The sequence below is a fragment of the Zalophus californianus genome, chromosome 2 (genome assembly GCF_009762305.2).
Source record: "Zalophus californianus isolate mZalCal1 chromosome 2, mZalCal1.pri.v2, whole genome shotgun sequence".
Classification (NCBI taxonomy): Eukaryota; Metazoa; Chordata; class Mammalia; order Carnivora; family Otariidae; genus Zalophus; species Zalophus californianus.
The window spans coordinates 140562968-140571512 of record NC_045596.1 but is presented as its reverse complement, the minus strand read 5'-3'; the positions used below and the strand labels follow the sequence as shown (position 1 = coordinate 140571512).

At 35.5% G+C, this 8545-nt stretch overlaps 1 pseudogene; it reads right to left on the bottom strand.

The window, feature by feature from the left end:
* Positions 1–4760: 4760 nt before the first annotated feature.
* On the bottom strand, positions 4761–7695 carry LOC113925444 (annotated as a pseudogene).
* Between the last annotated feature and the right edge of the window lie 850 nt (positions 7696–8545).

Sequence of the window (8545 nt, the reverse complement as noted above, 5' to 3'; positions counted from 1 at the left end):
CAACTGTAATCTCATACATCTTGATGATAGTATAAAATAGTACTACAACTTTGAAAGATGACTTGACAGTTTCTTATGACTTTTTCAGCTTATGCTCCTATCTTGCAATTCCACTCTTAGGAATGAAAATATACATGCATACCTCAGAGATATTGTGGGTCCAGTTCCAGACAACCACAATAAAGCTAATATCACAATAAAGTGAATCAAATGAATTTTTAGCTTCCTAGTGCATATAAAATTATGTTTATACTATCCTGTAGTCTATTAAATGTGCAATAGTATTATGTCTAAAAAAGCATTGTACATAACTTAATTGGAAATACTTTATTGCTAAAAAATATTAACCATCATTTGAGGTTTCAGTGGGTTGTGATTTTTTGCTGGTGAGGGTTTTACCTCAATGTTGATGGCTGCTAACTGATCAAGGTGGTTGCTGATGGCGGGGGTGGCTGTGGCAACTTCTGAGAAAAACACAATGAGTTTTCCCACATCAATGGACTCTTTCACAAATGATTTCTCTGTAGCATACAGTGCTGATTAATTGCATTTTACCCACAATAGAACTTCTTTCATAATTAGAGTCAATCCTCTCAAACCCCACCACTGCTTTATCAACTATGTTTATATAATATTCTAAACTCTTTGTCATTTCAACAATCTTCACAACATCTTCACTGGGAGTAGATTCCATCTCAAGAAGCCACTCTCTCTCTTCATCCATAAAAAGATGTTCTAGTATGCTCAAGTTGACCAAGAGATTGCCACCTCTTTAGACTCCACTTCTAATTCTAGTTTTCTTGCTATTTCCACCACACCTGTAGTTACTTTCTCCATTGAAATCTTGAAACCCTCCAAGATATTCATGAAGATTGAAATCAATGTCTTTCAAACTCCTGTTAGTTTCCAATTTACTCTGTCCAGATCATCAGAAGAATCACTTTCTGTGGTAGCTATAGCCTTACCAAATGTATTTCTTAAATAATAAGACTTAAAAGTTGAAATGACTTCTTGATCCATGGGCTGAAGAATGGCTGTTGTGTTGGTAGGCATGAAAAAACAAACATTAATCTTAATGTACATTTCCATCAGAGCTCTTAAGTCACTCGGTGCATTGTCAATGAGCAGTCATATTTTGAAAGAAACCTTTTTTTTTCCCCCTAAGTAGTAGTTCTCAACAGTGGGCTTAAAATATTCAGTAAACCATGTTGAAAAAAGATACGCTGGCATCCAGGCTTTACTGTTCCAGTTATAGAGCACAGGTAGAGTAGATTTAGCATAACACCTAAGGGCTCTAGGATTTTCTGAATGGTAAATGCGTATTGGCTTCAACTTACAGTCACCAGCTGCATTAGCTTCCAATGAGAGTCAGCCTATCCTTTGAAGCTTTAAACCCAGCCATTGACTTCGCTCTAGCTAGGTAAGTCCTAGATGATATCTTCCAATAGAAGGTTGTTTTGTTTACACTGAAAGAAAATCTTTTGTTTAGTGTAGCCACCTTCATTATCTTAACTAGATCTTCTGGAAAACTTGTTGTGCCTTGTCCATCAGCACTTGCTGCTTCATCTTGCCCCCTTCTGTTATGGAAATGGCTTCTTTCCTTAAACCTCATGACCCAACTTCTGCTAGCTTCCAGTTTTTCTTCTGCAGCTTCCTCACCTTTCTCAGCCTTCAGAGAATTGAAGAGAGGGCCTTGCCCTGGGTCAGGCTTTGACTTAAGGGAATGTTGTGGCTGCTTTGATGTTCTATCCAGACCACTCAAAATTTTCCATATCAGCAATAAGACTTTCATTTTCTCATCATTCATGTGTTCCGTGGAGTAGCACTTTTAAATTATCTTCAAGAACTTTTTCTTTGAAGTTACCATTTGGTTAACTGGCACAAGAGGCATATCTTTTGACATGCTTCCTCCCTAAGCTGAATCATTTTTAGATTTTGATTTAAAGTGAGAGAGATATGTGACTCTTTCTTTCATTTGAACACATAGAGACTATTATAGGGTTCTTAATTGGCCTAATTTTAATATTATTGTGTCTTAGGGAACAGGAAAACCCAAGAAGAGGGAAAGAGACATGAGACTGGCCAGTCAGTGGAGTAGTCAACACACACAACATTTATTGATTAATTTTGTTGTCATATCCAGGCATTATTCAATGTGCCCCATAACAATTACAATAGTAACATCCAAAGTCATTGATCACAAATCACCATAACAAATATAATAATAATTAAAAAGTTTAAAATATTGCACGAGGGACACTTGGGTGGCTCAGTCGTTAAGTGTCTGCCTTCGGCTCAGGTCATGATCCCAGGGTCCTGGGATGGAGCCCCGCATCAGGCTCCCTGCTCAGTGGAAAGCCTGCTTCTCCCTCTCCCACTCCCCCCTGCTTGTGTTCCCTCTCTCACTGTGTCTCTCTCTGTCAAATAAATAAATAAAATCTTTAAAAATAAATAAATAAATATATATATTGCATGAATTACTAAGATTTGACACAGAAACATAAAGTGAGCCAATGCTGTTGGAAAAATGGCACTGATGATCTTGCTTAATGCAGGGTTCCACAATCTTATAATTTGTAAAAAAAAAAAAATTTCTGGGAAATCAATAAAGTGAGGGATGATAAAACAAGATATAACCTACTTATATACCTAAAACTAACAATGTATATTAACTATACTGGAATTAAAATTAAAAACTTAATAAAGAACAAGATATATCTGCATATCCATAAAAAGACTTGTACAAGAATATTTTTAGCAAGTATATTTATAATAGCTGAAAACTATAAACATACAATTGTCTAATGGTTGAATGTTTACCATTTATTAGTATTTAAGTTGTAGTAGATCCACATAGTGAAATACTATACCAATAATATATATATCTACTGTCACATATAAAACCATATGGTTAAAGCTCCAAAATATTATGTTGATAGAAGTAAGAAACAGAAGAGTATATGAGTACATTCTGTGTGATTTATTTTATATGAAGTGTAAAAACAGATAAAATTATAGTATGGTGGTAGAAATCAGAACACTGGCTTCCTGAAAGGAACAGGAATTGTTAGAAGCACTAAGGAAATACCTGACATGGTAGAAATGTTCTTCTGGGTTTTGATTTTGATATTGTTTATATCAGTTTATATATTTGTCGAAATTTATAAAATTGGCTCTTGCCGTAAGTGGCCTGACATATTCTCTGAAAATGGTTTGCTCTTCAGTTGACCCAGAAAACCCTACAAAATCATGCAAATCAAGAGGCTCAAATCTTCATATTCACTTTATGGACACACTTGAACCTGCCCACGGGGCACCTGGGTGGATCAGACTGTTGAGTGTCTGCCTGCCAGCTCAGGTCATGATCCCAGGGTCTCGAGATTGAGCCCCATGTCAGGCTCCCTGCTCAGTGGAGAGTCTGCGTCTCTCTCTCTCCCTCTGCACCTCCCCCTGCTTGTTCTCTCTCTCTCCCTCTCTCTGTCAAATAAATAAATAAAAATCTAAAAAAAAAAAAAACCACAGAAAAGAAACTGCCCAGGTCATCAAGGGTATGCATATCTGAAAAGCCGCCAAGTATCTGAAAGACATCACTTTGCAGAAGCAATGTGTGCCATTCAGTTGCTACAATGGTAGAGTTGATAGGTGTGCCCAGGCCAAACCATGGGGCTGGACACAGGGTCGATAGCCCAGGAAGAATGCTGAATTTTTATTGCACATGCTTGAAAATGCAGAGAGTAATGCTGAACTTAAGGGTTTAGATGTAGATTCTCTAGTCATGGAGCACGTCCAGGTGAACAAAGCCCCCAAGATGCGGCATAGAATTTACAGGGCTCCTGGTCTGATTAACCCATACAGGAGCTCTCCCTGCCACACTGAGATGATCCTGACTGAAAAAGAGCAGACTGTTCCTAAACCAGAAGAGGAGGTTGCACGGAAGAAAAAGATATCCCAGAAGAAACTGAAGAACAAAAACTTATGGCCCAGGAGTAAATTCTGCATAAAATAAACACAGAAACAACAAACAACAACAAAACCTTATCAAATTCTACACTTAAGATCTGTGCTTTAATCTATATCTAGATTTTACCTTAAAATAAATAACTATATACACACATATTCATACACATACACACAAACACACTTCTCAAACCAGCAGTTAGAGAAATCTAAGTGAATTATTTTCACATTTTGGTCAAAACCCCTCCATTTCCCCTGCCAGAAGTCACTCACTCTGTCCTGCAAGGTCATATTTGCCACTTTGTTCTTTGTAAAACTCACCATTTATGATTCCCTTTTAAGGTCATTATAATGTCTTTCCTCTGGCTGGGCTGTTCTTCCCCAGTGTCTACACCCAACGCCTTCACCAACTTGAGATCTTTGTTTCTATTTCAGCTTCACAATTGGTAAGTGTCCCACTACACTAAGTAGTCTCCCCTCCCTACCTTCCCTCCTTATTTATCTTACTTTACTTCCTTTTTTTTTTTTTTTTGCATGGCATTTCTCAGCTTCTAACATGCAATATAATTATATTGATCCTACTTTTATTGCTTACTTTTTTTGTGGTTATAGCACAACTTAGATACATCAAATGGACAAAAAATTAGTATAATTTGCAGTATGTTAAGATAAATTGCCTTTGAATGGAAGCTTCCTTTCCAGTACTTTGAGGTCTACAAGATATACCTAGAAAATGTATACCTAGAAAATATTACTGTGGAAAACGCTTAAGTCAAATGGGGGGAGGGCCTCCCTCTTTTTGATTAATTGCTGTAACACTGTCCTTTCAGGTGGCTGAGGGAGTTTTATATTTTCTTTAGACATCATTAGGCGCTGGAGCTCTTGCAGGACAACTTTGATGCTATATGAATTCTGCCATTTTGCTAGCACTGATATGGCTCTTGAATCCACCACTCCAGTAGAACTATTAACTCCATTCATAATAATTTTTGTTACAAAGCTTACAAAGGGGGTGCTTCTGGGTATTTAAGTCCACATTCTATTTTAAGGCTGTATATTTGTTTTTCATAAACTGTTCTTGGAGGCCTAATCATCATCCCAGTCCATCTTGTGTCATGTCTTCATCATCTTCTAGATCTCAGTTAACTGTGCCATCTCCTACTCCTAATTGATCCTACTTCTATTGCTTACTTACTTTTTGTTTCCCCTGCTTCCACTAGTTTGCAAGCCTTTGTTTTTATCAATCCTTTTTACTGGTGGATCACTCAAAATCTTTGTGGAATTAAATAAAAAGCAACAGTTTCTTTTTGTTCAAAAAATATATGGAATTAAATAAGAAATGACAGTTTCCTTTCATCTCAGATCTTTCTGATAAAATCAGACATTGTTAAATTTCAAGGTAGATAAAGGACCCAGAATTTTCTAAAAATTTACTAGCATAAGCTCCTTCTCTTATTGTCCATCCTTTCCTTCCTCCCTCCCTTCCTCCCTCCCTCCCTTCCTTCCTTCTTTCCTTCCTTCCTTTCCTTCTTCCTTTTGTCCTTTTATCTTTCCTCCTTCCTGACATCCTTCCCTCTTTCTTCCCCTCACTTCTTTTCTTTCTTTTCTATTCACTGTAAAATTTGCTGGAAATGGGATCCTCCTAAAAAAGTGGACGTTTTAATACCTTCCTAATAATGAATTGCAGGAGGAACTAATGAATAACAGAAGAAATAGTCTCTCTCTTTTTTTTTTAACAGTATTCACACATGCTTTCCTGAAAGAGTTGCTTCTTTGAAACTTCTCTTCATAACAGGGATAGAATATTATTATTAAATAAATTTTTAGTAAGTGCAATTTTATATTGAATAAATAACATACCAAAAAAAGTTTCCAATGGTTATTGTCCAAGTAATTTTCCCTCTCTTCATTCCTCACAGAAGTTCACTGAATCTGCTTTCAACACTAAAATACAAAGTTTGTAATTGAGCTAGGCAAGTAATAAACTTTTAAGTTATGTTTGAAGATTGGAAACATTTCATAATTCAGAAAAGACATACGCTCTTAAAATTCAAAAACTAGAAAATCCATATGGATGGAATGCTTTCTTCCCTAATTTATGCCAGATTAATGAAGTATGAATTTTCATAGCCTCTGAAAAGATCAAAGATGAAAGGAAAAAGCAGAAGGAATTCTAAGGTGACTCCCACCAAAAAGCTAACTGGAGAGGTAACTTTATGATATTTGTCAGTTGTCAAATTTATTCAAGTAAAACAGAACTTGATTTATATATAGTATAAATTGAATGATTTATACTAAGGTGACTTGATGCCAGAATGTTAACCAAATGTTAACCAAATAGTCAAAGAAAAGAAATGAAAGTTATGAGTAAATGTTAAAACAAAATACAAAATAAATAGTAAATGATATGAAAATATATCTAAATGGCAAAATAAAATTAATGCAGAGAAGTAAAAGGAAAATGAACTTTGTAATCTCTGATTTGTGCATGTATCTATATTTAATATTATTATATTTTATATTATTATACATAATATATATTAAATATTTGCTATATGTATTATATATTAAAATTTATATTACTATATATTATATAATATAATCTATGTATATGTATATCATCATATTATTGTAAGAGAAAAATCACTATAGAAAATAATTCGAATTGTAGAACACAATAACTTATTAAATGTCCAAGCCATTTTTAACCTGGAAAGGAAGTCATAGACTATAAACTTGTCCAACACTCTAATTTGTTCAGAAGCCTTAGGAAATGAAATAAGGGCTGTCAATAATTGAATTATGCTCTAAATACTCTATTCTTTTTGTACACAAAAGTCTAAGAGCCTTGAGCTTTATGTAATGTGCTTTTAGTATTAGAGCTATAAACAAAGGTTATAGTCATTGAATGATAAGCACTTAAATTATTCAGCTCCTGGAAATAAAGAAGCAACCATTTCAATTTCTGTATAAAGATAGAAATATATCTTTTAAAATTGTCTCTTCACATTGTTTCACTAAATAGCTCATATTTACTATTTTATTTAAATTATGTACACATTGTATTAATATCTCAAGGTCCTTTGACTCTTACTACATAGTGCACCAATATTAAAGTAAATTATGAAACAAAGAGCAGTGCTCAAGAACTCAGGTTCTCCAGGACAATGTAATACTCTTACTGGTGGAAGAATCTGCATTGCATGAATGACGATCTCTGTCCTTGGATTCCCCACAAAAAGATTTACATGAGGATCCACCCTTGAATAAAGACAGCCAGAAGGAAAGGAGCAAACACAAAGCAATTTATTAAAGTGAAAGTACATTCTCAAGGTGGGAAAGCAGGCAGGTTCTGGGAGGTGGAACCAGCCCTAGGTTGTTTTGGGATTGGATATTTTTTGCCTCTCTCTGGGCTGGGAAGAGCGTGAGGTACCCTGAGGTGGTCTCTAATGGAAGCTGCTTCTAATCCTTTGGGAATCTCCTCCCACAGGTTGAGAAGGGGAGTTTTTGATCCTGCAAGGGACCCTGAACCATCATGGCAGTCTTTCTCATGGTGGGGGTAGTTTACCCGCAATGCAAATGCATTATAATGAGTCTAGGGTTTACCCTGGAGCAGAGGTACAAGAGGAGAGTGCTTGTTCCTACCTGTGGCCCTTGATCTGTCAGCCCCAAGGTCTTGGAAGCCATAAGGTCAGGATGTTGTGCCCCTGGGGCTTTTAATTTGAGACTTATCACCATCCTTGCTTCCAACTCACATCTCTGTCAATCCCCCTAAAGGACTTGGGACTCTGCCTCCATGTGCTCCTTGCATGTGCCCCTTCCACTGCTCCTGTCTAGCTTTTACCTGACAATATATGTATATTGCTTCTTGCAATCTGATCCCTTTAAAGTAATTTTAAAGAAAAGCAATATTAACAATTTTCTTAACACACTAAAATGTCTGTGCTGAATTAACCCTCCCCTTGTTGCACTAATGTTAATTTGGTTCAGAATATCCTTCTTTATGAATGTAAATAGCTTCATTTAAAATCTATAACCTTGTAAGGCTAGAATTTTAATTAGAGAACAAAACTGTTGCCCCATAGTCTTTAAAGTGAACTCTTGCTTTGATTGTAAGTCAGGAATAAAAGTAGCTATAAAATTATGTCCTTACTTGTGTAACAACAATAATCAGTCAAATTGATTCAAACTGCCTGCTTTGTACTGAGCTGTGAACCTGGGTCAACAAGATCTTAATGAGAAAAAGGATGTGTTAACTTGCTTCAAATGGCCAATAGTTTCAGTTTCAACAAACTGAAAACCTATTAAATTATAATTATTTTAAAGTTTCCGTATGTTTAACCATAACACATTCAATTTACCAATATTTATGCTTGGCTTAGTCTAAACCATAGGTAGCAACATATCAATGATTAAAATGAACAAGTCTTATTAACATCATTTTATTAAGAATGTCTTTCCTGAAGACCTGTTGTCAAATGTTTTATATTGCTTATATTGCTTTGATTTGTATTTTAACTTTTTGCATGATTTTGTTGCTTTCTGTGAAGGAGTTTTTGAGTTGTTTTGCCAACATCATTTGATGAGT